We start from the raw sequence: 27,631 nt of genomic DNA on the forward strand, positions 1-27,631 counted from the left end.
AGATCCCCTCTCATCATTCTAAACGCCCAGTGAATAAAGGCACAGTTGATCGAATCTCTCCTCATATGACAGTCCTGCCATCCCTGGAATCAGTCTGTTGACAATATCGGACCGAGTCAGCATGAATTTATGAAAGGGAAATCATGCTTGATGAATCTTCTGGAATTTTTTGAGGATGTAACGAGTAGAGTGGACAAGGGAGAACCAGTGGATGTGGTGTATTTGGACTTTCAATAGGCTTTTGACAAGGTCCCGCACAAGATATTGGTGCACAAAGTCCAAGTGCATGGTATTGGGATTATTGTACTGACGTGAATAGAGAACTGTTTGGCAACTGGTTTGCTGCACTCCCTCAATAGCAAGAACGTCCTTCCTCAGACTATGAGACCAAAACTGAATACAATATACCAGGTCTGGCCTCACTAAGGCCTTGTACAACTGCAGTAAGGTCTCCCTGCTCCTTTATTCAAATCCCCTAGCTATGAAGGCCAGCTTTCCATTTGCATTCTTTACCGCCTTCTGTACCTGCGTGCCCACTTTCAGTGACTGATGAACCATGACACCCAGGTCTCGTTGCACCTCCCCTTTTTCTAGTCTGCCGCCATTCAGATAATATTCTGCCTTGATGTTTTTGCCCCCAAAATGGATAATCTCACATTTATCCACATTATACTGCATCTGCCATATATTTGCCCACTCACCTAACGTGTCCAAGTCACCCTGCAGCCTCTTACCATCCTCCTCACAGCTCGGACCACCACCCAGTTTAGTGTCATCCACAAACTTGGAGATATTACACTCTATTCCTTCAACCAAATCGTTAATGTATATTGTAAAGAGTTGGGGTCCCAGCACTGAGCCCTGCGGCACCTCACTAGTAACTGCCAGCATTTCTGAAAATGACCTGTTTATCCAGATTCTCTGCTTCCTGTCTGCCAACCAGTTCTCTGTCCAGGTCAGTACATTAATCCCAATATCATGCGCTTGGATTTTGTGCACCAATCTCTTGTGCGGGACCTTGTCAAAAGCCTATTGAAATCCCAATACACCACATCGACTGGTTCTCTCTTGTCCACTCTACTAGTTACGTCCTCAAAAAATTCCAGAAGATTCCTCAAGCATGATTTCCCTTTCATAAATCTATGCTGACTCGGTCCGATCCTGTCAGTGCTTTCCAAATGGGCTGCTATATCATCCTTAATGATTGATTCCAACATTTTCCCCACTACTGATGTCAGGCTAACTGGTCTATAATTACCCGCTTTCTCTCTCCCTCCTTTTAAAAAAAAAGTGCCATCACATTAGCTACCCTCCAGTCAATAGGAATTGATACAGAGTCGATAGATTGTTGGAAAATGATCAGCAATGCATCCACTATTTCTAGGGCCACTTCCTTAAGTACTCTGGGATGCAGACTATCAGGACCCAGGGATTTATCGGCCTTTATTCCCATCAATTTCCCGAACACAATTTCCCGCCAATAAGGATATCATTCAGTTCCTCATTCTCACTAGACTCACAGGCCCCTAGTACATTTTGAAGGTTTTTTGTATCTTCCTTTGTAAAGACAGAACCGAATTATTGTCTCTATCTCTCTCTATATCTGTCTTTCTCTCTATCTGTCTCCCCCTTTGAACATAAGAACATAAGAACATAAGAGTTAGGAACAGGAGTAGGCCATCTAGCCCCTCGAGCCTGCCCCGCCATTCAATAAGATCATGGCTGATCTGGTCGTGAACTCAGCTCCACTTACCCGCCCTCTCCCCGTAATCCTTAATTCCCTTATTGATTAAAAATCTATCTATCTTTGACTTGAAAACATTCAATGAGCTAGCCTCAACTGCTTCCTTGGCAGAGAATTTCACAGATACACAAACCTCTGGGAGTAGAAAATTTTTCTCAACTCGGTTTTAAATTGACTCCTCCGTATTTTGAGGCTGTGCCCCCTAGTTCTAGTCACCCCGACCAGTGGAAACAATCTCTCTGCCTCTATATTGTCTATCCCTTTCATGATTTTAAATGTTTCTATAAGATCACCCCTCATCCGTCTGTACTCCAAGGAGTAAGGACCCAGTCTACTCAATCTATCATCATAAGGTCACCCCCTCATTTCTGGAATCAGCCTAGTGAATCGTCTCTGTACCCCTTCCAAAGCTAGTATATCCTTCCTTAAGTAAGGTGACCAAAACTGCACGCAGTACTCAGGTGCGGCCTTACCAATACCTTATACAGTTGCAGCAAGACCTCCCTGCTTTTGTACTCCATCCCTTTCGCAATGAAGGCCAATATTCCATTCGCTTTTGGAATGCATGCACAAGGACCCCCAGGTCCCTTTGCACCACAGCATGTTGTAATTTCTCCCCATTCAAATAATATTCCCTTTTATTGTTTTTTTTTCCCAAAGTGGATGACCTCACACTTTCCGACATTGTATTCCATCTGCCAAACCTTAGCGCAATCGCTTAACCTATCCAAATCTCCTTGCAGTCTCTCTGAGTCCTCTACACACCCCGCTTTCCCACTAACCTTAGTGTCATCTGCAAATTTTGTTGCACTACACTCTGTCCCCTCCTCTAGGTCATCTATGTATATTGTAAACAGTTATGGTCCAGCACTGATCCCTGTGGCACAGCACTAACCACTGATTTCCAACCAGAAAAGGACCCATTTAGCCCGACACTCTGCTTTCTGTTCGCCAGCCAATTCTCTATCCATGCTAATATATTTCCTCTGACTCTGCGTACCTTTATCTTCTGTAGTAACCTTTTGTGAAGCACCTTATCGAATGCCATTTGGAAATCTAAATACACCACATCCATCGGTACACCTCTATCCACCATGCTCCTTATATCCTCAAAGAATTCCAGTAATTTAGTTAAACATGATTTCCCCTTCATGAATCCATGCTGCGTCTGCTTGATTGCACTATTCCTATCTAGATGTCCCGCTATTTCTTCCTTAATGATAGTTTCAAGCATTTTCCCCACTACAGATGTTAAACTAACCGGCCTTTATTTACCTGCCGTTTGCCTGTCCCATTTTTTAAACAGAGGCGTTGCATTAGCTGCTTTTCAATCCGCTGGTACCTCCCCAGAGTCCAGAGAATCTTGGTAGATTATAATGAATGCATCTGCTATAACTTCAGCCATCTCTTTTAATACACTGGGATGTATTTCATCAGTACCAGGGGACTTGTCTACCGTCAGTCCCATTAGCCTGTCCAGCACTACTCCCCTAGTGATAGTGATTGTCTCTAGATCCTCCCTTCCCACATTCCTGTGGCCTGCAAATTTTGGCTTTGTTTTTGTGTCTTCCACTGTGAAGGCGGAAACAAAATAATTGTTTAATGTCTCAGCCATTTCCACATTTCCCATTATTAAATCTCCCTTCTCATCTTCTGAGCGACCAACATTTACTTTAGTCACTCTCTTCCGTTTTATATATCGGTAAAAGCTTTTACTATCTGTTTTTATATTTTGCGCCAGTTACTTTCGTAATCTATCTTTCCTTTCTTTATTGCTTTCTTAGTCATTCTTTGCTGTCGTTTAAAATTTTCCCAATCTTGTAGTTTCCCACTAACCTTGGCCACCTTATACGCATTGGTTTTTAATTTGATACTCTCCTTTATTTCCTTGGTTATCCATGGCTGGTTATCACTTCTCTTGCCTCCCCTCTTTTTCACTGGAATATATTTTTTTTGCGCACTATGAAAGAGCTACTTAAATGTCCTCCACTGTTCCTCAATTGTGCCACTGTTTAGTCCTTGTTTCCAGTCTACTTTAGCCAACTCTGCCCTCATCCCACTGTGGTCCCCTTTGTTTAAGCATCGTACCCTCGTTTCTGATACAACTTCCTCATCCTTAATCTGTATTACAAATTCAACCATATCGTGATCACTCATTCCGAGAGGATCTTTTACGAGGAGATCGTTTATTTTTCCTGTCTCATTACACAGGACCAGATTCAAGATGGCTTGCTCCCTTTTAGGCTCTGTTACATACTGTTCTAAGAAACAGTCCCGTATGCATTCTATGAATTGTCTCTCTCTTTGTTCCTGTCTTTGTGCCTGCCATTCCATCACTATTTGCCTCCCTCTCTTTATGGAGCACACAAACACATCTCTGTACATGTATGTGTTTGAGTCTTTCTGTTATTCAGTCTGACCTTCCATCTCAGTCTCAAAGTCTCTGTTTCTCTTTGTCTCTTTCTCGCTGTCTGTCTCTCCCTGTTTCCCTGTCTCTCAACGTATCTGTCTCTTTCTCACGATGTCCAGTTCTCTTCCAATGGGATTCACTCAGTCTCTCTGTCTGACTGTCGCTCTCATTCCCATCATCTCTGTCTGTCCATGTCTCTACCTGTCTCTCTCTTTGCCTGTCTCTGTTAGTTACTGCCTCTAACCTGCTGAGTATTTCCATCATTTTCTGTTTCTATCTCTGTCTATCTCTCTATCTGTCGCTCACTCTTTCTCTGTCTCTCTCTTTGTCACTGTCTTTGTCACTGTCTTTCTCTCACTCTTTCCCTCTCTCTCTTTAAAGAGCACATACACACACATCTCTGTATATGTGTGTGTTTGAGCCTTTTTCTCACTTAGTCTGCCTCTCCTTCTCAGTCTCATACTTTCTGTCTCGCGTTGTCTCTATCTCGCTGTCTGTCTCTCCCTGTTTGTCGGAAGTCTCTGTCTCCCAAAGTGCCTGTCGACTTCTCATGGTGTCCAGTTCTGTTCACAGCTCGATTCCTGCTCTGACAAAACAAATGCCCGTCAGTTCCTCGTTAGTGTAGTAGTTAGTATCCCTTCCTGTCACGCGTGAGGTCGGGGTTCAATACCTTGACGAGGGTGGAACTTTTTCAAAATGTTGAATATTGCTTCAAAATGTCCTGGAACTTTAGAAAAAGACTTGTGGAAAGTAATACGGATGTGAGCTTTGGTTCAGTGGCAGCATTCTCGGCTGAATCAGGAGGTTGTGTGTGTCAGTCCTGCTCTTGAGACTTGAGCATATAATCTTGGCTGACGCTCAAATGCAGTACTTGGGCAATTTTGCATTGTTGAAGCTGTTGACTTTCGGATGAAATGTTAAATTGAAGCTCCGTCTGCACCCTCGGGTAGATGTGAAAGTTCCCAGAGCATTACTCGAAAAAGAATAGGAGAGTTGCCCCTGTGTCAATATTATTATAATTTTTGAAAATGCTCATTGAAAACCGATGTCTGTGAGAGTGGAGCTGCAGCCCAGATTCTCACAGAGACAAAATCCGAATACTGACAAAACCAGGATGGCCGAGTGGTTTAGGCGTGGGACGTAAAATCCAATGGGTGTATAGCTGCGTGGGTTCGAACCCCACTCCTGGTAAATCTTTAAATTAAATCCGATTTCCTCCCATCCTGCTCAGTAATACGCAAATGTATTCTGTTGAATCTGTTCATGTCGATAACTTTATAACATTCTCAACTGACAAAGAAATGGGATTATGCAATGTTTCTGTGCCTCTCACTCTCTGTGTTAAGAGAGCTCTTTATGTGTTTGTGTTTGAGTCTGACTCACTCTGTCTGAGGAATTACGAGCTGAATTTAGGGATCCTGGAGCTAAGTTAACAAATAGAACATCAAAGGTAGCAATTTCAGGATAGCTACCACTGACACCTGCTAGTCAGAGGAGGAATCGCAGGATAGCTCAGATGAATGTGTGGTGCAGAATGGAGGGATTCAATTTCCTGGGACATTGGAACCGGTTCAGGGGGAGCTGGGACCAGTGCAAACCAGACGCTCTGCACCTGGACAGAACCAATGTCCACGGGGGAGAGTTTGCTCGTGTTGTTAGGGAGGGGTTAAACTAATATGGCAGTGGGATGGGGACCTATGCAGGGAGACAGAGGGAAGTAAAATGGGGGCTGAAAAGTAAAGGTGGAGGGCAGAGAAACCCAAGGCAAAAATCAAAAAGGGCCACATTGCATCCAAATTATAAAGGGACAAGGTGTGCTAAGATAACAAGCCTGAAGGCACTGTGCCTCAATGCGAGGAGTATTCGTAATAAGGTGGACAAATTAACTGCACAGGCAGCAATTAATGAATATGATGTAATTGGCATCACAGAGAAATGGCTCCAGGGTGACGAAGGCTGGGAACGCAACATCCAGGGATATTCACCAATCAGGAAGGATAGACAGAAAGGAAAAGGAGGTGGGGTGGCATAGCTGGTTGAAGAGGAAATTAACCCAATAGTAAGGAAGGACATTCGCGTGGATTCTGTGTGGGTGGAGCTGCGGAATATCAAAGGGAAGAAAACGCTAGTGGGAGTTGTGTATCACCAAACAATAGTAGTGAGTTTGGGGACAGCATCAAACAAGAAAGCAGGGATGTGTGCAATATAGCTGCAGAAGTTATCATGGGCGACTTTAATCCAATATAGATTGGACTAACCAAACTGGTAGCAATACGGTGGAGGATTTGCTGGAGTGTATTCGGGATGGTTTACTTGACCATAATGTCGAGGAACCATCTAGAGGGCTGGCCATCCTCGACTGGTTGATGTGTAATGAGAAAGGACTAATTCGCAATCTTGTTGTGTGAGGCCCCTTGGGGAAGAGTAACCATAATAAGGTAGAAATATTTGTTAAGGTGGAGAGTGAAACAATTAATTCTGAGACTGGGGTCCTGAACTTAAGGAAAGGTAACTTCGATGGTATGAGACATGAATTGGCTAGAATAGACTGGGAAATGATACTTAAAGGGTTGATGGCAGATAGGCAATGGAAAACATTTAAAATCACATGGATGAACTTCAACAATTGGACATCCCTGTCTGGAGTAAAAAAATAAAACGGGAAAGGTTGCTCAACCGTCGTTAACAAGGGAAATTAAGGATAGTGTTAAATCCAAGGAAGAGGCATATAAATTGGTCAGAAAAAGCATCAACCTGAGGACGGGGAGAAATTTAGATTTCAGCAGAGGAGGACAAAGGGTTTAATTCGGAGGAGGAAAATAGAGTATGAGAGGAAGCTTGCTGGGAACATAAAAACTTCTATAGATATGTGAAGAGAAAAAGATTAGTGAAGGCAAACGTAGGTCCCTTGCAGTCAGATTCAGGTGAATTTATAATGGGGAACAAAGAAATGGTAGACCAGTTGAACAAATACATTGGCTCTGCATTCACGAAGGAAGACACGCATAACCATCTGGAAATAGTACATGACCGAGGGGCTAGTGAGAAGCAGGAACTGAAGGAAATCCTTATTTGTGGGAAATTTTGTTCGGAAAATTGATGGGACTAAAGGCCGATACATCCCCGGGGCCTGATGGTCTGCATCCCAGAATACTTAAGGAATTGGCCCTAGAAATAATGGATGCATTGGTGATCATTTTCTAACAGTCCATCAACTCTAGATCAGTTCGTATGGACTGGAGGGTAGCGAATGTAACACCACATTTTGAAAAGTGAGGGAGAGAGAAAACAGGTAATTACAGACCAGTTAGCCTGACATCAGTGGTGGGGAAAATGTTGTAATCAATTATTAAAGATGAAATAGCAGCACATTTGGAAAGCACTATCAGGATTGGTCCAAATCAGCATGAATTTATGAAAGGGAAATCATGCTTGACAAATCTTTTAGAATTTTGTGAGGATGTAACGAGTAGAGCGGACAAGGGAGAACCAGTGGATGTGGTGTAGTGGGACTTACAAAAGACTTTTGACAAGGTCCCACACAAGAGGTTGGTGTGCAAAATTAAAGCACATGGCATTGGAGGTAATGTATTGATGTGGATAGAGAACTGGCTGACAGAGTCGGGATAAACGGGTTCTTTTCGCAATGGCGGGCATTGATTAGTTGGGTGCCGCATGGCTTAGTGCTGGGTCCCCAGCAATTTACAATGTACATCAATGACTTAGATGAAGGAATTGTGTCTAATATCTCCAATTTTGCAGATGACATGATGTTGGATGGCGTTGTGATATGTGAGGAGGATGCTAAGAGGCTGCAGGGTGACTTGGACAGGTTAGGTGAGTGGGCAATTGCGTGGCAGATGTCGTGTAATAAAGATAAATGTGAGGTTATGCATTTTCGTGGCAAAAACACGAAGGCAGAATGTTATCTGTATGGCGGATGATTAGGCAAAGGGGAAGTGCAACGAGATCCGGGTGTCATGGTACATCAATCATTGAAGGTTGGCATGCAGGTGCAGCAGACAGAAAGAAGGCAAATAGCATGTTGGCCCCATATCTTGGGGATTTGAATATAGCAGCAGAGCGGTGTTGTTGCAGCTGTACAGGGCCTAGGTGAGGCCTCACCTGGAATAATGTATTCAGTTTTGTTCTAATCTGAGGAAGGACGTTCTTACTATTGAGGGAGTGCAGCGAAGGTTCACCAGACTGATTTCCGGGATGGCAGGACTGACATCAGAGGAGAGATAGGATCGACTGGGTCTGCATTCACTGGAGTTTAGACGATTGAGAGGGGACCTCAGAAACATATAAAATTCTGATGGGACTGGACAAGTTCGGTGCAGGAAGAATGTTCCCGATTTTGGGGGAGTTCAGATCCAGTGGTCACAGTCTAAGGACAAGAAATAAGCCATTTAGGACCGAGATGAGGAGAAACTTCTTCACTCAGAGAGTTGTTAACCTGTGGAATTCTCTTCTGCAGAACGTTGTTGATGCCAGTTCATCAGATATATTCAAGAGGGAGTTGGATATGGCCCTTAAGGTAAAGGGATCAAGGGATATGGAGCGAAAGCAGGAAAGGGGTACTGAGGTGAATGATCAGCCATGATCATATTGAATGTTGGTGCAGGCTCGAAGGGGCGAATGGTCTATTCATGCAACCGTTTTCTATGTTTCTATGTTTCAATGTTTCAGGGTGCATGCATCTAATGGCCCAGTGTGCTGTGCCATTTCTTTCAACTGGGTGCTATTTATTGTACCTGTAACTCGCCCGGTTTGTATCTGATCCATATCGTGTCTCACCTGACCAATCATCCATCTCCCATCAGCATGACATGTGTCTCTTTTCCTGTCCTCGGCATCATCCTCTCAATTCCTGCTTATTTTGCTCGTTAATTTTTCGTGCATGGCCTTCCAATACGGCTACACCCTCTAGCATTTTTTTTGGGATGTTTTAGATCCTAACTCTGAAGATTCTATCCCAATCCTGGCCTGTTTCCTGATTAGTAACTCCGTTGTTCCCCTCAAACTTTCTACACCTGCCTGGATCGCCTGTATATCTGGTGCAACTACTAGAGATGTCCCTTTAAAGTTAATACGTCATTCGCTCTATATCTCCTCTGTCTTCCTTCTTTGTGCCTCAGCTTCTTGCGTTACTCCCTTGCTCCTGATGTGTCGCTAGATATTCTCAGGATTGTGTCTAGCAATCGTATTTACAACGCTTTAGTCTTGTGGTTATTTTTTTCTGGCTGATTAATTTATGCTCACAGGTAACATTTCATGCTACACATTGTCAAATAACAACATTACTTCTGTTCCAGGTTTAACTACCACGCAATTTCCCAAGGTTAATTCCCCTGGTTTACAATATTCAGCTAACATTTTTTACTCACTTATCTTATGGCTTCAAGACAAACGCTCCCGACACTTAGATGCCGCACCCTAGATGCTGCTTTATGTAGTTGTTGTACCCTCCGCTGTGGTTAAATGCTTCTGGGCCCCCTCGGGGCGGCCTTGTAGCTTGTCCTTGTAGAATCGGAAGGACGGTGATGATCACGTTTATATTCTGTTGATAAAGCACATCCTGGATATTCCAGGTTTTAGTGAGAGTCTTACCATTTCCATTTTAACCGGATTTTCCTTTCACTCGCCACTGTATTGGTTCTGCAATTGCTGTGGTTATGCACAAAATTCCTACAATAGCTAAAGAACCCCAGTACCTTACAAACCCCTCAGACTGGTTTTGGTCGGGGCATAATCCTAATGCCCTCCTTCCCGTCATTGGACATGGTCCGATTTCCTTGGGATATTTCGTGTCCCAGGTACTGTACCACAAATTGTCCGATTTGTGCCTTTTTGGGATTTAGTTTACATCCTGCTTTCCATTATCTCAAATGTATTTTTCATTACTAGAACAGAGTCTAGCACGGAGGCTTTGATAACTGCTTTCTGTTGTCTCAAATGTTCCAGTTTCAAAGCCTTTACGTCTCAGTTTCTATGGTTCTTCAACCACCGTATCTGAAGTCACAAGTTCAACTTATATTTTCCTTTGTTCTAAACTGCTAAAGCCTGCCATTTTAATATTTAATTTTTTTCAAAATTCCTTTTGCAATTTCGCAGATAGCTCCCCACTTGCCCAGGAGTTTGGCCTGATCCCTGAAGGTATTTCTACATTGTTTCCAAACATTATAGTTTTATTTCTTTTTTTTAAGAGATCAGATTTAACTTTTTAATTTAAATGTATCTAATTTTGTTGCGTATTTTCTTAAATAGTTGTACTTGAAATCTTCACAACAAAATTAACTCTTCACTGCTTCCATCCTAATTTCTGCTCCCTTTTTGTAGTATTTGTATTTATTGTTGGATTATGAAATGTCAAATATGATAATACTGTTTTTTAATCGGACTTATCATTTATGCGTATAGTGATTCACAGATCACAGAATGCAAATTACTTTTTTTATAATTATGTGCCTCACTTCTGCTTTAGAAGCTGAACATCAAAAACTCGAATCTTTTGCGCTGTAACTGCAATTTTGTGATACAGTATCTCATAAATGTAATCATTTAAAGCTTCAGCTTCTGACGCAGTATGTTTACTTTTATTAAAAGTCTTCCAAACCCAAGATTTTCCAATACAACCAAAATGTTTATCAAGGAGAATCACCACAAATATCTCAAAATCCCAATTCAATTATGCCAATCTTTGATTTAAAAATATTTTTACTGAGCTCGAAGCTTTCGCATCAAGATTTTACACAAAGAAATATGGGGGCGTACTTCCCAAGCCCGCAGCCTTGAGACACCCACGCAGGATTCTTTTTTTAAGGCATTACAATTTCCCTTCTCCGTTCTTTATCTCATTCCTAGACTAAATGTATTGTCTTTCAAACAAATGTAATCAATGATTACATGTTTTCTTTTGACAAGTGAGCGTGTCGAAATGTTTTTTTTAAACCATCGGGACCACACATTGTTTTATCTTTTGCTCAACAAACCTATCCTTTGTGCATTTCCTAGCTCCATAACATATCACCTGAATAAATCGACACCTGGGTTTCTAAATTAAAATGTAATTCAAATCTAGGTTCACACTTTCTTAAAACTTCCTTCATACAGGACAACACTGCAAAGGGTTAAAACAAATTCACTCTGTCTGAAAAAGTGGGTGGAGCCATAACAACAGACAGCTCTACCACTTTCTGAAGCAGGCTTACAGACACATGAAAAATTCATTAATTCCCACCTCAAATATTTCGCAGCCAAAAATCACACAAGCACTTTCATTCAAAGACAGACATTCACAAAAGTCTCTCTTCATTCAACAAAGCTTATTGTTTGGCCGGCTCTATTTTTGGATCCATACTTCACTTAAGATAGTCACTAACATCTTGTGTTATGGACTTACGAAAAATATCTACTAAGCGAGCCTTCTGGCCCCCAATCAATCCTTTATTTTCCTCAGTCCTAATCATAACCCTGTTAGTGTGGGATACAAATTTGGGCCAAATTCCTCTGTCCATTCCCTTCTGTCATCTATATCTATTTTTATACTTACATCCTGTTGTCTTTTGTCACTTTCTCTGTCCATCTCACCTTCGGGTATCTTTCTATTCATCTTTCCGGCTGTTAAAATTATCTTTTTCCCTTCATCATATCCTGCCTTAACCATCTCCATGACCTTTTCAGATGTATCTCTCAGAAACTCTTCTGGTAGTTTATACCGAAGCCCTCCAAGGGCCTTGGCAGATTCCTTTGCCATTTCAGACATTGGGGCTTTTTCACCAGTTCCTGTTTTACCATCTTTACTTAAGCAGTACTTTTTACACCAATGCTTTTTAACTAGTGCTGTTTTTCCACCTTTAATTATGCGGAAATATTTACACTGAGGCGTTTTCCCCGATATCCCGTATGCGTACTTATTGCCCCAACACTTACAGTACTTATTTACATTGTCCTGACGCGCCCCTCAACTGGATTTACTGGCTGCATGGACTCTACCTCAGATTCGTTGGATATCTGGTTACTTTGCGAGGAGAATTTCTCAAGGTAATTCTCTACTCACTCGTTATTCGGTTGGTTTGGCTTTTTGAGTCTAATCTGCCCGTCGAGTCGATCCTATTGACTGCGCCACGTTGTTAGATTTAACTTCAAACCACCACTCGGAGATACAAGCTGGCAGGTGAGCTACCCTTGAAGGAATGCTCAGAGAAACTGCCAGAGACATCTTATTTTATAAAGTTTCAGATTATAGTCTTACTTAATTACGCAAGTTACAATTAATACGTGCTGATTGATTAATACATGATTATCTGGTAGGTTGCTTCCTCCAATCTGGCCTCTATATACTTTAATTAGTAATTCAGGATACGTGTTGCTATGATTCTTTTTATTTAACTTGTATCGTATTACAGAATTCAAATTCGATGTTTTCTGTGTCTGTGCCCAGCTCCCAAGGCCTTTGGTCTACGCATTGGAACATCTGACCCTCTGCGGAAGGCATCCCACACATGCTTCCCATTGATTGAAAAACAGGCTGTGGGATCCATTTTAAAAATCTGCTAACTCTCCAAACATCTCAATTATTATTATTAATTGTAATTACAATTTTTGTTCTGCCCTTTCAATCTATTATGGGGTATCTTATCGAAGGCTTTTGGAAATCTAGATAAATTACATCTACTACATTACGTTAGTTTACGCTATCTGTTACTTCTTCGAAAAATTCAAAGAATTTGGTCAATTCAAGACTTTCCCTTTTATAATCCATGCTGACTATTCATTTTTGGTTTCTAGTTGTTCTTCCACCTTCTCCTTTAGTAGGAAATCCATTATTTTTACTCCCAACGACGTTAAGTTGACTGTACTCTAGTTCCTCAGACACGTTCTACCTCACTACTTATAAATAGGTATTACATTCGTTATCTGCCAATCCTCCGGCACTGCACTTTATTCGAACGAAATATTGAATATGTTTATTAATGCCTCTGCTATCTCTTCCCTCGATGCAATTTGTCCGAAGCCGGCATTTTATCCAATTTCGGTTTGATTAGTTTATATAATATTTTCCCTCTTGTTATTTTAAATGCATTTATTTCATTTCTAATATCATCCAATGTCATGTCCACCTGTGTTGACTCCCTGATAAATACTGATGCAATGTAATTGTTTAATATTTCTTCCTATCTCTGCCTGTGGACAACCTTATGAGCGACGTACCTTGGTATGTATTGTGGATGTCCTCCACGCAATCTTTATCCTTATCGTTGGGCAGGAGCAGTATCTCATTCTCAGCCTCTCCTCAGTTATCGCTACACGGCACCCAATACACCACGGACTTTCCTGAACCTGCGTTTTTCTGTGGGATGTGACTGTTTTCTGGATTATATCACTTATCCTGTGTGTTTCAGAGTGTGTCGAACTCGCACCCCAGCCCAATTGCGCTGAGCCAGAGTGAATAAAGCAGAGACATTTCCTGCAGATGTGGGAAAGTGGGACAGATTTGATGTCCACAAACTCATACACACTACAGTCTCGACTCATTGCCTACCGTGCCATCTTTAGTTATTTTTTTATAAATTTATTTGCTTATTTACACACTGAATTAATTTAATTACTTAGTTTTTATTCAATGGTTATTTATAATGATATTAATTAATTAGTAATTATAGTTAAATTATTAATTTAATAAAGTATTGTTATTGCTCCCAGGTCTTAGTGTAGACCAAGCTTCGAGAAAAAAGGTAATACTCACCAAACGTTCATCGACCGGCTGTAATTTGGAGGCCAAAGCAGCACCTCCTTCAACCACTGTTCCCATTCAAACTCTCACCAAATTCCGTTTAATATCACTGTGCATAACACACTGAGAAGCACAAGTCAGTGTTTAGTTTTATATCTTTGGAGCCACACACAAATTACAAGTGCTGTCTCAGCTCCATGCCCATTGCTGGCAGTAATTAGCACATATTTCAGACTAACACTTACAGCTGACTGGTGGTTAACTACCACTAACAGGCAGTTTCTGCTAATTTCTGTATTTAAAGTTCTAAGTTCAATTCAAAACGTTAATCTAAATTTCCCTTCTTACAGCTAATATTCAGCTAGACTCACCACGGACTTACCACCGAATCTCACTTTCCCTCCGTTCCCATGTTGACTACTCTCTTTGTGCACTCCGTTTAAGATCAGGACGTGATGATGGAGTAAACTCTGGCATGGTCTGCTGGGCCGAAAGGGTCGGGGTGAGGAAGGTCGCTCTGTAAATTTGCAGTCCACAGGCAGACGGGCTGCTAACTTTTGTTTTGTTTGAGTATCTATCTCTCCTCTGTAGCAGGCAAGTATTATTGCATCGCCTTTCTTCATTTTATTTTTATTCTGACTATCCCACCATGTCCTCTGTCTGTCGGGTGAGTCTTCTTTCTTTTATTAAGAAATCCAAACTGATAAGGTCCAGTATAAATAAAACAGCTGTCAATGGAATGGGTTAATTCCACTACAGGTTTGTAAGAAGGTCTGACGTAATTACGTGACTTCGGGTATTCATCTGAAAATATTTCCCCAAGTCTTTGTGCTTTGAAAACTTGATAAGAAATTAGGAATCCGTTAAAATAGCAGAAATTATTAGTAAAGTTGTCATAATAAAACCTTTTCATCAGGAAAGGCAGCATTTTAGATTAAACTCCAATTTCTCTACACATCCAATTCAAATACTTGCCAACGAGTTTTTCATTGATTTAAAGCGAGACCACACATTTTTAATAGCTATTCTGTTTACAGAAATCCAATTTCCACGCAATCTATATACATTCCAGCAGTTTGGTTTTTTTACGATCCCGTTCACTGAGCAAATCTTGTGTTTTATTTCTCTCAGCACAAAATCTAAACTTCGGTGCCGGTCCATCTTTTTTAAGAATTCTGTAACTCCCAGTTTTTTCTTTCTGTGCTGAGTTCGCCTAGCTTACTACTTTTCCCCCTTTTGAATCGGAACTTAATCATTTTTTGATGACCTTACTCCAGTCCATCGTTAAACATCGTTGTTTCTCTTTCTCAGCACAAAGCTTTGTCGGGTTTAACTCGTAAGTTTTTATATTTAAACCAATATCTTTTTCACAGCCAATTTAAATCTCATTTCTTCAAATTCGTTTTTGTAATTTGATGATCTTCCTCCAGTCCATTTTCCTCAACATCTTTGTTTCTCTTTCAAGCTGCTGCAGCTTTCAAGTTCGCATTTGTATCTTTTGGTAAAAACTAACTGTCCTTTGTAAATTCAATTTGCTTTTCCAACATTTTTCTTTTCTTTTAATAATTTTCCATTTATTTTAGCTTGCATTTTATCCCACTGGCCAGTTTTCCTAGGATCCTGGGGTCCCACCCCACTTTTTAGCTTGAATTCCTTCTTGCTTACACTACACACGATCAATACCAGCTTCACTGTGTTATTACCATGTCACGCTTCAAGTCATACGCCGTATATTTCCTCTAACGATCGCTGGGGTACATTCTCCCTTTAGTTGTATTCCTTCTTTTTCAGGCAATACACCTATCCCACCCTTGGTTTTCAGCCTTCTGTGGTTCGTTATAACTTGTCCTGCAGCTTACCCCTTCGAATTCTTTATACAGATCACCTCCTTCCCCGTCAATGCTACAGCCATGTTGCTCCTTTCAGAGTACAACACTGCTTATCTGGTGCTATCCAAGTTCCTCCCTTCTGAATCAGATATCTTGGATATTCCTCACACTGTTTATGGATCGGACCTAACTCAGTCTTCCACCCTTGCAAATGATTCTACCCGATACACCGTCCAAGGTTTCGTTTCATTTCTATTTTTCCTCAGCAAAGGCAAGACCAATCCCACTGGTCTAATATCTTCACTTCTTTCTCCTTCCTTGGGGGACAAATCCCCATTCCTATTGGCTGCATCACATCAAAGCCTATGACTTGGTTCCCCGAAACCTTTTTCTCAGTTGTCCTTCATGAATAAACAAAGGAATTTGATTACTCTCTCTCTTGTCTAGTCCCTTCTGTACCACATTCATCATAAATGTCACAGAGGCTACACACAATACCACCAGTAAGCCACATCGTGTTCCCATTCACTTTCTGTATCTATTCTGTTTACTCCTGCTAACCTTGCTGTGGCTCCTATTCTGAGCTATCCTGTCAGCTGTCACTTTACTGTCGATTTAAACAGCTTCTCCTTGTTTTCCCCATCTTCCTCATCCCTTGGTTCCTGTGTTCTATTCTTTACTAACACATCCTTTACTAATTCTCTTCCAATTTTGTCTATTAACTGTGAATATCTCCCTTCACATAATCTAGTTGATAGATTCAAGCTCATGTTTAAATCTTTTGATTTCAATTCACAATTTAAAAACACACATTGTTATATAATACATTTCCTGATTCAGTTACTTCTAGTCCATAAAATGTGGGTTCTTTTACTGAATGGGACAGGTCGAGTCTTTTTGTGAGGTGGGATGTCATTTTATTTAAGTCCCACATATGATGATCACTATCAGCGTTTGTACTTGGCAAACCAATAGTTAACATTACTGATCAACATACGACATTTCTTACTTTAAAATAACCTGCTGTCATTACCTTTTAAGTTTGTATTGAAGTATGACATAATGTTCTTGAATTACTTATTGTCCTGGTGTGATACTAACTCTTTAAGTGAACACTATTAATTTAGTGTTTGGGGTCAGGATGTGTCCCAACCCACCTGGTTCAGGGGAGTCTTCCTGGTCTCCCAATCTTTCCAAGGAGCAGGCTTTAGGGTTCTTTCTCTATTACCACTAAAATTATGCTTTTGAGGGTCTATACCTCGGTTTATCACGATTCCAAAACTATCCCTTTTGAGGTCCTCTGCTTCCTGTTGGAGATGGCCTCTCACTTGGATTCATGTTTTGGTATGGAGCCTGTGAGTTCTGGCCTCTTTATCTCCCACCTTCAGCTTGTAGCTGATCTGTACACAGCCATGGCCACCTTGTCCAGACAAAGACAGGCTGGCTTTTTTTGTTTTTAGCCTCTCTACAAGCTTTCTTTGTACAGTACTTAGTGGAGGCCTTGAAACTGACGACCATTCTAGCTGTGAGGAAATCCTAATTTGATCAGCATTCTCGCCACTGTTAATTCTAATGCCTCTGACATGTAGCAGTGTGTTTAACTCCATCCTGATTATTTCAAAGTCGCTTTTTCTATGGAGAATGTGTCACGGCCTTGATGGTTTAAAAAGTTCTCTCACTCTCCTGAGCCACATTAGCCATTTCATGTTGTGCTGTTGTCGATAACGGAGCATGCCTGAGACTCGTTCACGCACACACGCAGCGGTATCACAGTATCATGCCCAATGGGACATCTGATCCAAGCCATTTGAGGTGTACTTATCAAAAGATCGTGGGGTGTCTGAAGATCTTTGCTCATCTCCCTCTGCACAGTCCCGATGTCTGGGGTAGTGGCCAGGCGATCAAATTCAGTTTTCTTATTGTTCAGTGTAGGCAATGACACAAACATCTGAGAGAGAAATCTTAGCAATTTCCTACACTTCCCTGACTTTAACAAGAATTTACATTAACACCAGATTGTACCCAGGTGATTTATGACAATGAGTTAAGAAACATTTCTATTTGGAGGTGTAACTTTCCTGTTTTCCTCGTATATCCTCACTCATTTCCTCTCATTACATTTTATACAGTGTTCACCATTTCATTCATGAGCCCGGAGGAACTTTACTGTCTAATACAATATTATCATACTGTCTTTAAACATCGATCAAATAATCCCACTTGGTTCAAGTTTTGACCCAGTTTCTTTGTTTAATTTTATTTAACCAAACCTCTTCTTGGACCTTTTATTCTCCAAAATATGCCAGAGAGCAATTCAGTCGACAAGAGGAAGGATGTTAGTTACCTTTAGCATAACAGTCACCCCCAAAAACTTATTTCTGAATACATAGTTTGGACAGAACCACAGAGACGGGACCTTTTCAAAAATAAAACTTAATGATCTCAATTTTCAGCTAAATTTTCCTTCCCATGTGTTTGACCAGCGACGCTTTGCAATACATATATATATATATATAAAATCAGTATTAATTTCACAAACAAATTATGCCCAGACATGGTCATTTTACCAAGAAACAAAAGTAACAATTGCGTTTGAATGCAAGTCATTTATCTTCCCCTTCGAGCAGTGTGACTTGGACAATAGGATTTCATCGGATATACGACACAGAAACTGGCCATTCGGCCCAACCAGTCCATGCCGGCGTTTATGCTCCACTCGAGCCTCCTCCCTTCTTTCCTCATCTAACTCTATCCACATAACCCTCGATTCCCTTCTCCCTCATATACTTGTCTAGCCTCCCCTTAAATGCATCGATACTATTCGCTTCAACCACTCCCTGTGGCAGCGAGTTCCACATTCTCACCACTCTCTGGGTAGAGGTTTCTTCTTAATTCCCTATTTGATTTCTTGGTGACTATCTTATGTTGATGGCCTCTAATTATGCTGGTCCCCACAAGTGGAAACACTGTATCTACTCTATCAAAACCTTTCATCATTTTAAAGACATTAGGTCACCCCTCAGCCTTTTTTTTTCAAGAGAAGATAGACCCGGCCTGTCCATCCTTTCCCGATAGGTATACGATCGCCTTTATGGTATCATCCTTGTAAATCTTCTCTGCACCCTCTCCAGTGCCTCCATATCATTTTTATAATATGGTGACCAGAATTGCACGCACAAAGTCTAACCAAGGTTCGATATAAGTTTAGCATAACTTCACCACTTTTCCATTCTACAACAATTCAATTCAATAACAATCAATCCCAATAATTTAACTCAATACTTTAAATTCTTGAGTCCAACTTTGTGACCATGCTGCGTAATTCGATGTCTGCAGATAACTGGAGATAATTTTGTTTTAACTGCTGGATCTTTTGCAATGCCATCAACCTCTTATCCAACTGGAACTGGCATTTCCTGATATGGTCGTCTTTGGCTACGGCATAGTCCAGAGACACAAGTCTGCATTTTCTTCAACATACATCAACAATGTTGGAAGCACTAGTCTTCCTGTGATAAGCACAAACCACTAGTCTTTGAACTCTTCTTATTCACGCATAATATTTCTAATCTAAACATTCTATGATGAAAATATCCACAGCCAGTTGGGTGCAAACACCAACTGTTGCTCAGTGAAATCTCTCTCTAATGATAACAACCACATTTTCCCCGATATGGAATGAACTAAACATGAACACCTTTCAGAAGCTGAATTAACCAAGTTCCCTATGCCAAGTCCCCTCTCATCTTCCATTCACTTCAACTGAAAGGAAAATGCCAGGTTTTATCAGTCAGGATTTGAAAGATATTTACAACAGATGGTAGATATTCTTAGAGTCAGCATCGTTCTCTATTCTGTCTACTCGAGGAGATTGATAACAGACTTTCTCCTGTGAATGTGGAGCTGGAATATTGGGCCGGGATGTATTTACTTGTTCATCTTGTTGACTCGAAACCGTTGGCAATTATTTGATGTGATCTGTATTCTCTTAAATACATTTCCTGAGTGGATTCAAATTTAAATTAAACCCAGGTTTGCAGGCGTGATGCTCCATTCACACATCGAAGGTGAGAGAGATGCTGTTGGACAGACACTAAGTCCAGTATCTGAAAGTGATTCACAGACTGGGTTTTGTGTTCAGTGATCCCAGGCATGTTACCGACACCTTTCCTCAATGCCAAGGCTAGGAGAGGCACACTGGAAGGGAAGGGGAACTGGCATTTTTCCACGAGAGTAACCGAAGGTATGAGAAGTGAAATAATTCAGAGTTAGAAAGGAGAAAAGGCGCCAAAATGGTGCAGTCAGTAACAGGACATCAATTAGTCTCCTCTTATCTTGGAACATTAAATATCGACACACTCTGTTACTGAAACATCAAAATATTATATACCAGCCCAATTATAGGGTTATTATCAGCAGAAACTAACTTCAACTGTCGTAATGGACACGATTCAGTCGGGATGTGATTAACAGCTGCAATGATAGCAGAATCCAACCCCTGCAGCCACTTGTGAACTTGCAGGTGTCTCAGCAGGTGGGATGACACAGTGAATCGCTTCCCACACTCCGAGCAGGTGAACGGCCTCTCCCCAGTGTGAACTCGCTGGTGTATCATCAGGCTGGATGAATGAGTAAATCGCTTCCCACACTCTGAGCAGGTGAAAGGCCTCTCCCCGGTGTGAACTCGCTGGTGTATCACCAGGCTGGATGACTGAGTGAATCGCTTCCCACACTCTGAGCAGGTGAACGGCATCTCGCCAGTGTGAACCCGCTGGTTTGTCAGCAGGTGGGATGACACACTGAATCCCTTCCCACACTCAGAGCAGGTGAATGGCCTCTCCCCAATGTGAACTCGCTAGTGTATCAGCAGGATGGATGACTGAGTGAATCCCTTCCCACATTCAAAGCAGGTGAAAGGCCTCTCCCCAGTGTGAACAAGCTGGTGTTTCACCAGGCTGGATGACTGAGTGAATGCCTTCCCCCACATTGGGCAGGTGAACGGCCTCTCCCCAGTGTGACTGTGTTGATGAACTTGCAGCGCAGACGGGCAGCTGAATCCCTTCCCACAGTCCCCACATTTCCACGGTTTCTCCGTGGTGCGGGTGTGCTTCCGTCTCTCCAGGTTGGACGATCAGTTGAAGCCTCCTCCACACACAACACGTTTACTGTTTCTCCCCGCTGTGAATGGTGCAATGGTTTTTCAGGCTGTGTAACTGGTTAAAGCTCTTTCCACAATCAGTGCACTGATACACTCTCACTCGGGTGTGTGGGTCTCTGCTTTTTTTGTCACATTGATGTTTGTAATCTTTACCCACAGACAAAACAAAAAAACATTTCTACTTCCACATTTAAAGGCTGATGATATTCAAGTCCTGATGAATCGAGTGACTCTATCTGATCTTGACGTGACGTTTAGTTTGAGTTTCCCTCCTTCAAATCCTCCCCTTCTAACACCCTGCAAAAGGAGTTTACAAAAGTAAGTACAGAATCGAAATTCAGAAGAGACAATTCTAGTTTCTATGGAACATTCTTTCCTTCGGCCGTGTGGTTTTAAGTATTGTCTTAATAAAAATAATAAAGAGGGAGAAGGTAGATTGAGAGTAAACTGGCAAGAAATATAAATACAGTCAAAGCTTCTACAGATATATAAAAAGGAAGAGACAGGCTGGCTTTTTTTGTTTTTAGCCTCTCTACAAGCTTTCTTTGTACAGTACTTAGTGGAGGCCTTGAAACTGACGACCATTCTAGCTGTGAGGAAATCCTAATTTGATCAGCATTCTCGCCACTGTTAATTCTAATGCCTCTGACATGTAGCAGTGTGTTTAACTCCATCCTGATTATTTCAAAGTCGCTTTTTCTATGGAGAATGTGTCACGGCCTTGATGGTTTAAAAAGTTCTCTCACTCTCCTGAGCCACATTAGCCATTTCATGTTGTGCTGTTGTCGATAACGGAGCATGCCTGAGACTCGTTCACGCACACACGCAGCGGTATCACAGTATCATGCCCAATGGGACATCTGATCCAAGCCATTTGAGGTGTACTTATCAAAAGATCGTGGGGTGTCTGAAGATCTTTGCTCATCTCCCTCTGCACAGTCCCGATGTCTGGGGTAGTGGCCAGGCGATCAAATTCAGTTTTCTTATTGTTCAGTGTAGGCAATGACACAAACATCTGAGAGAGAAATCTTAGCAATTTCCTACACTTCCCTGACTTTAACAAGAATTTACATTAACACCAGATTGTACCCAGGTGATTTATGACAATGAGTTAAGAAACATTTCTATTTGGAGGTGTAACTTTCCTGTTTTCCTCGTATATCCTCACTCATTTCCTCTCATTACATTTTATACAGTGTTCACCATTTCATTCATGAGCCCGGAGGAACTTTACTGTCTAATACAATATTATCATACGGTCTTTAAACATCGATCAAATAATCCCACTTGGTTCAAGTTTTGACCCAGTTTCTTTGTTTAATTTTATTTAACCAAACCTCTTCTTGGACCTTTTATTCTCCAAAATATGCCAGAGAGCAATTCAGTCTACAAGAGGAAGGATGTTAGTTACCTTTAGCATAACAGTCACCCCCAAAAACTTATTTCTGAATACATAGTTTGGACAGAACCACAGAGACGGGACCTTTTCAAAAATAAAACTTAATGATCTCAATTTTCAGCTAAATTTTCCTTCCCATGTGTTTGACCAGCGACGCTTTGCAATACATATATATATATATATAAAATCAGTATTAATTTCACAAACAAATTATGCCCAGACATGGTCATTTTACCAAGAAGACAAAAGTAACAATTGCGTTTGAATGCAAGTCATTTATCTTCCCCTTCGAGCAGTGTGACTTGGACAATAGGATTTCATCGGATGTACGACACAGAAACTGGCCATTCGGCCCAACCAGTCCATGCCGGCGTTTATGCTCCACTCGAGCCTCCTCCCTTCTTTCCTCATCTAACTATATCCACATAACCCTCGATTCCCTTCTCCCTCATATACTTGTCTAGCCTCCCCTTAAATGCATCGATACTATTCGCTTCAACCCCTCCCTGTGGCAGCGAGTTCCACATTCTCACCACTCTCTGGGTAGAGGTTTCTTCTTAATTCCCTATTTGATTTCTTGGTGACTATCTTATGTTGATGGCCTCTAATTATGCTGGTCCCCACAAGTGGAAACACTGTATCTACTCTATCAAAACCTTTCATCATTTTAAAGACATTAGGTCACCCCTCAGCCTTTTTTTTTCAAGAGAAGATAGACCCGGCCTGTCCATCCTTTCCCGATAGGTATACGATCGCCTTTATGGTATCATCCTTGTAAATCTTCTCTGCACCCTCTCCAGTGCCTCCATATCATTTTTATAATATGGTGACCAGAATTGCACGCACAAAGTCTAACCAAGGTTCGATATAAGTTTAGCATAACTTCACCACTTTTCCATTCTACAACAATTCAATTCAATAACAATCAATCCCAATAATTTAACTCAATACTTTAAATTCTTGAGTCCAACTTTGTGACCATGCTGCGTAATTCGATGTCTGCAGATAACTGGAGATAGTTTTGTTTTAACTGCTGGATCTTTTGCAATGCCATCAACCTCTTATCCAACTGGAACTGGCATTTCCTGATATGGTCGTCTTTGGCTACGGCATAGTCCAGAGACACAAGTCTGCATTTTCTTCAACATACATCAACAATGTTGGAAGCACTAGTCTTCCTGTGATAAGCACAAACCACTAGTCTTTGAACTCTTCTTATTCACGCATAATATTTCTAATCTAAACATTCTATGATGAAAATATCCACAGCCAGTTGGTTGCAAACACCAACTGTTGTTCAGTGACATCTCTCTCTAATGATAACAACCACATTTTCCCCGATATGGAATGAACTAAACATGAACACCTTTCAGAAGCTGAATTAACCAAGTTCCCTATGCCAAGTCCCCTCTCATCTTCCATTCACTTCAACTGAAAGGAAAATGCCAGGTTTTATCAGTCAGGATTTGAAAGATATTTACAACAGATGGTAGATATTCTTAGAGTCAGCATCGTTCTCTATTCTGTCTACTCGAGGAGATTGATAACAGACTTTCTCCTGTGAATGTGGAGCTGGAATATTGGGCCGGGATGTATTTACTTGTTCATCTTGTTGACTCGAAACCGTTGGCAATTATTTGATGTGATCTGTATTCTCTTAAATACATTTCCTGAGTGGATTCAAATTTAAATTAAACCCAGGTTTGCAGGCGTGATGCTCCATCCACACATCGAAGGTGAGAGAGATGCTGTTGGACAGACACTAAGTCCAGTATCTGAAAGTGATTCACAGACTGGGTTTTGTGTTCAGTGATCCCAGGCATGTAACCGACACCTTTCCTCAATGCCAAGGCTAGGAGAGGCACACTGGAAGGGAAGGGGAACTGGCATTTTTCCACGAGAGTAACCGAAGGTATGAGAAGTGAAATAATTCAGAGTTAGAAAGGAGAAAAGGCGCCAAAATGGTGCAGTCAGTAACAGGACATCAATTAGTCTCCTCTTATCTTGGAACATTAAATATCGACACACTCTGTTACTGAAACATCAAAATATTATATTCCAGCCCAATTATAGGGTTATTATCAGCAGAAACTAACTTCAACTGTCGTAATGGACACGATTCAGTCGGGATGTGATTAACAGCTGCAATGATAGCAGAATCCAACCCCTGCAGCCACTTGTGAACTTGCAGGTGTCTCAGCAGGTGGGATGACACAGTGAATCGCTTCCCACACTCCGAGCAGGTGAACGGCCTCTCCCCAGTGTGAACTCGCTGGTGTATCATCAGGCTGGATGAATGAGTAAATCGCTTCCCACACTCTGAGCAGGTGAAAAGCCTCTCCCCGGTGTGAACTCGCTGGTGTATCACCAGGCTGGATGACTGAGTGAATCGCTTCCCACACTCTGAGCAGGTGAACGGCATCTCGCCAGTGTGAACCCGCTGGTTTGTCAGCAGGTGGGATGACACACTGAATCCCTTCCCACCTTCAGAGCAGGTGAATGGCCTCTCCCCAATGTGAACTCGCTAGTGTATCAGCAGGATGGATGACTGAGTGAATCCCTTCCCACATTCAAAGCAGGTGAAAGGCCTCTCCCCAGTGTGAACAAGCTGGTGTTTCACCAGGCTGGATGACTGAGTGAATGGCTTCCCCCACATTGGGCAGGTGAACGGCCTCTCCCCAGTGTGACTGTGTTGATGAACTTGCAGCGCAGACGGGCAGCTGAATCCCTTCCCACAGTCCCCACATTTCCACGGTTTCTCCGTGGTGCGGGTGTGCTTCCGTCTCTCCAGGTTGGACGATCAGTTGAAGCCTCCTCCACACACAACACATTTACTGTTTCTCCCCGCTGTGAATGGTGCAATGGTTTTTCAGGCTGTGTAACTGGTTAAAGCTCTTTCCACAATCAGTGCACTGATACACTCTCCCTCGGGTGTGTGGGTCTCTGCTTTTTTAGTCACATTGATGTTTGTAATCTTTACCCACAGACAAAACAAAAAAACATTTCTACTTCCACATTTAAAGGCTGATGATATTCAAGTCCTGATGAATCGAGTGACTCTATCTGATCTTGACGTGACGTTTAGTTTGAGTTTCCCTCCTTCAAATCCTCCCCTTCTAACACCCTGCAAAAGGAGTTTACAAAAGTAAGTACAGAATCGAAATTCAGAAGAGACAATTCTAGTTTCTATGGAACATTCTTTCCTTCGGCCGTGTGGTTTTAAGTATTGTCTTAATAAAAATAATAAAGAGGGAGAAGGTAGATTGAGAGTAAACTGGCAAGAAATATAAAAACAGTCAAAGCTTCTACAGATATATAACAAGGAAGAGATAGGTAAAATAAACTTTAGTCCCTTAGAGGATGAGACGGGGAATTAATAATGAGAAACAGGGAAATGACGGAGACTTTAAACAAATATTTTGTATGGTGTTCACGGTGGAAGACACTAAAAGCATCCCAATAATAATAGATAATCAAGGGGTCACAGGGAGCGAGGAACTTAAAACAATCACTATCACAAGAGAAAAAGTACCAGACAAACTATTGTGACTAAAGTTGGACGTCCCCTGGACTTGATGGCCTGCATCCTGGGGTCTTAAAAGAAGTGGCTGCAGAGAAAGTGGATGGATTGGTTGTAATCGACCAAAATTCCCTGGATTCTGGCAAGGTCCCAGTGGATTGGAAAACCTCAAATGCAACACCCCAATTCAACAAGGGAGGGAGGGAGACAGAAAGCAGGAAACTATAGAGCAGTTAGACTAACATCTATCATTGGGAAAATGCTGGAGTCCATTATGAAGTAAATAGTAGCAGGACATTAAGAAAATCATAATAGTCAAGCAGAGACGGCATGGTTTTATGAAAGGGAAATCACGTTTGACAAACTTGCTCGAGTTCTTTGAGGATGTAACGAGCACGGTGGATGAAGAGGAACCAGTAGCAGTGGTGTATTTGCATTTCCAGAAGGCATTCGATAAGGTGCCAGATAAAAGGTTACTGCACAATATAAGAGCTCACGGGGTTGGGGGTAATATATTAGCATAAATTTTGGATTGGCTAACTAACAGAAAACAGAGAGTCGGAAAAATGTGTCATTTTCAGGTTGGCAAACTGTAACTAGTGGGGTGCCACAGGGATCAGTGTTGGGGCCTCAACTAATTACAACCTATATTAATGACTTGGATGAAGGGACGGAGTGCACTGCAGCCAAATATGCCTCTGATACAAAGATAGGTGGGAAAGCAAGTTGTGAGGAGGACACAAAGATTCAGCAAAGGATTATGGACAGGCTCAGTGAGTGGGCAAAAATTTGGCAGATGGAGTATAATGAGGGAAAATGTGAGGTTATGCACTTTGGTTGGAAGAATAAAAAAGCAAATTATTATTTAAATGGCGACTACAAAATGCTGCGGGACAGAGGGGATCTGGGGGTCCTTGTGCATGAAACACAAAAAGTTAGCATGCAGGTACAGCAAGTAATCAGGAAGGTAAATGCAATGTTGGCCTTTATTGAAGAGGAATGGAGTATAAAAGTAGAGAAGTCTTGCTACAACTGTACAGGGTGTTCGTGAGACCACACCTGGAGTACTGCGTACAGTTTTGGTTTCCTTATTTAAGGAGGATATACTTGCATTGGAGGAAGTTCAGAGAAGCTCACGAGGTTGATTCCTGAGATGAAGGGGTTGTCTTATGAAGTAAGATTGAGCATGTTGGGCTTGTACTCATTGCAGTTTCGAAGAATGAGAGGTGAACTTATTGAAACGTGAAAGATTCTGAGGGGGCTTGACAGGGTAGATGCAGAGAGGATGTTTCACCTCGTGGGGGAATCTAGAACTAGGGTGCATAGTTTTAGAATAAGGTGTCGCCCATTTAAAACGGAGATGCGGAGGAATTTCTTCCCTGAGGGTCGTGAATCTTTGGAATTCTCTCCCCCAGAGAGCTGTGGAGGCTGAGTCAGTCAATATATTTAAAGCGGAGATAGACAGATTTTTGCATAATAGGGGAGTCAAGAGTTATGGGGAGCAGGCAGGAAAGTGGAGTTGAGGTCAAGATCACATCAACCATGATTTTATTGAATGGCAGAGCAGGCTCGAGGGATACAATGGCCTACTTCTGCTCCTATTTCTTATTGTTAATCTGTGAACCTTGACCTGAACATTCCAAAATGTTACTGATTTTGAGGAATAGACAAAATATCTAAGCATTGATAAATGCATCATCTCACATCTCCAACTGAGCTAACCTGCTCTAACTATGTCAGTATTTGTGTCAGCTGTGACTTAGTGCGTAACACACTTGCCTCTGGGTCACAAGGTTGTGGGTTGATGTCGCACTCCAGAGACATGAACACAA

General features: G+C 41.7%; 1 non-coding gene and 1 pseudogene across 1 annotated transcript; one reads left to right on the forward strand and one right to left on the reverse strand.

The window, feature by feature from the left end:
• Positions 1-27,631, reverse strand: part of LOC139235564 (zinc finger protein 835-like) — a 97,221-nt pseudogene that overhangs the window by 8,440 nt on the left and 61,150 nt on the right.
• Positions 5,263-5,345, forward strand: trnal-uaa (transfer RNA leucine (anticodon UAA)). Its single transcript has one exon. It is a non-coding gene; the product is annotated as a tRNA-Leu (tRNA).

The sequence above is a fragment of the Pristiophorus japonicus genome, chromosome 23 (assembly GCF_044704955.1).
Source record: "Pristiophorus japonicus isolate sPriJap1 chromosome 23, sPriJap1.hap1, whole genome shotgun sequence".
NCBI lineage: Eukaryota > Metazoa > Chordata > Chondrichthyes > Pristiophoridae > Pristiophorus > Pristiophorus japonicus.